The following is a 1,960-nucleotide window of genomic DNA, read 5'->3' as shown; positions in this document are numbered from 1 at the left end:
GCTTTAGAATCCTACTCAATTCTTGTTTTTTTTTAATTTTTTATGTTCTTGTTTTAATATATGTACTTTCTCCTATTTTATTCTCTTTAGATTCTGCTCCACACAATGCATAGCACAAGTACAGGATTGAGGTAGTTGTCCAGCCTCAATGATCAGTTAGGAGAAATGGTCTTTCCACTGGCTCAATCTCAGTTCATTGCTGTCACCTCATACCAAAGCAGTGCTGTAAGCCACAAAATGAATGATTATTATATTAAATATTTGTGACGATCTTAAAAATAATATTAATAATAATGTTAATGGCTGATATTTCATTTTTCTCACAGATTACCAAGCTCAAAGTTGACAACAACCCATTTGCGAAAGGTTTCAGTGACAGGGAGACCTTTATATCTCCATACAGCCAAAGCTATGCTTCATTTCTCCCTCCCTACACTCCATTTGTTCATCCACTATAGGCCAACATAACCAATACACTTACCCTAACCCTCTAGCATCAGTAGCCACTGTACCTACTCCTCAGATATTTTCATCTAGCATGACAACTACAACTGTATTGACACCAACCAGTAGCATACAGCCATTGTTCCCTCCTTCTTCAAATGTTTTTCCAAATACACCTTCAGCCCAGCCTTCTATAGAGAATGGAGCTACAGTATTGGAGATGATAAGAACGCCAAATTGGACAAGTTACCTGAAAAGATGTTGTATTGAAGGAAATTGAGACTGTATTAATTTTGAAGAAGAATTGAACAAACTTTCCTAAATTTCTTGACAACCACTCATCGGAATTTACATGTAAGTAAGAAAGAAATAGATTTACTGATTGCTTTTTACTTACATACAATTGTCCTTGCCCTTTTCTCTCTCCCTATCCCCCTCTCCCAGTGTAACAATTAAGGAACTATCTTGATTGGTTGATGAGTATACCCTGGAGTAAGACCAGTAAAGAGGACTTCCATTTAGAGAGGGCTAAGGTTATACTTGATGAGGATCATTATGGACTCAAGGACATTAAGGACAGGATACTGGAGTTTATAGGAGTCTCAAGATTGAAAGGATCAGTTCAAGGAAAGATACTCTGCTTTGTAGGACCACCTGGTAATGTACATGTACATTAATAGTTATGTATAGTGTATTATATTATATTAATTTATGTATATTGGGTAATGTTTCTATGGGTACTACTCGTAGTGTATTTATTGATATATGACTACAATGTACATGTACTTTAAACAATAAATATTTGAATCAGTCTACATTTTATTGTAATTATAGTCATTTTCTATCTTCTTTTTTATTTCTCTCCCCCACTCTCTCTCTCTCTCTCTCTCTCTGTAGGTGTTGGTATAGCTCATTTAAATGCCCGGGCATTAAATAGAGAAGTTAGACCACACAATAAACTAATACAACAATCACTGACTGACTTTCTCTCTTCGTGTGTGTGTGTGTTAGTACTTTAGGTTCAGTGTAGGAGGTATGACTGATGTGGCTGAGATAAAGGGACACAGGAGGACAGATGTTGGTCCAATGCCTGGTAAAGTGTTACAGAGTTTAAAGAAAGTACAGACCAAGAATCCTAAATCCACTCATACTGATTGATGAGGTTGATATTAGGGACGTGGGTACCAGGTATGGGAGTTTGGAATTGGTAGCATATGATGCGTTGGATTATGTGTCATTTTTTGTTTATTTATTATTCACATTCTCCCTCCCTCCCTCTCTCTCCCTTTTTCTCTAAGGGTGATCCAGCCAGTGCTTTGTTAGAGTTGTTGGATCCAGAGCAGAATTCTTTCTTTTTGGATCATTATCTTGATGTTCCTGTGGATCTCTCACGTATCCTGTTCATTAGTACAGCCAATACAACTGACACTAGGACCACTCATTGACAGAATGGAAATAATACAAGTAAAGGAACTACTCATACATTAATATACATGTACTTATGTTGTGTAGCAAG

The 1,960-nt window shown here is 36.7% G+C and overlaps 1 long non-coding RNA gene and 1 pseudogene across 1 annotated transcript in view; both read left to right on the top strand.

The window, feature by feature from the left end:
• LOC109580119 (eomesodermin homolog) overlaps nt 1-724 on the top strand; it is a 7,464-nt pseudogene extending 6,740 nt beyond the window's left edge.
• A 619-nt stretch (nt 725-1,343) lies between these two features.
• Nucleotides 1,344-1,960, top strand: part of LOC100632717 (uncharacterized) — a 1,500-nt gene continuing 883 nt past the window's right edge. Inside the window, exons 1-3 of the long non-coding RNA XR_002187070.1 lie at nt 1,344-1,385; nt 1,456-1,632; nt 1,743-1,908. This is a non-coding gene — a long non-coding RNA (uncharacterized LOC100632717). The remainder of the gene's footprint in view (nt 1,386-1,455; nt 1,633-1,742; nt 1,909-1,960) is intronic.

The sequence above is a fragment of the Amphimedon queenslandica genome, unplaced genomic scaffold (assembly GCF_000090795.2).
Source record: "Amphimedon queenslandica unplaced genomic scaffold, v1.1 AMPQUscaffold_12851, whole genome shotgun sequence".
NCBI lineage: Eukaryota > Metazoa > Porifera > Demospongiae > Haplosclerida > Niphatidae > Amphimedon > Amphimedon queenslandica.
This window is presented reverse-complemented; position numbering and strand designations above follow the sequence as displayed.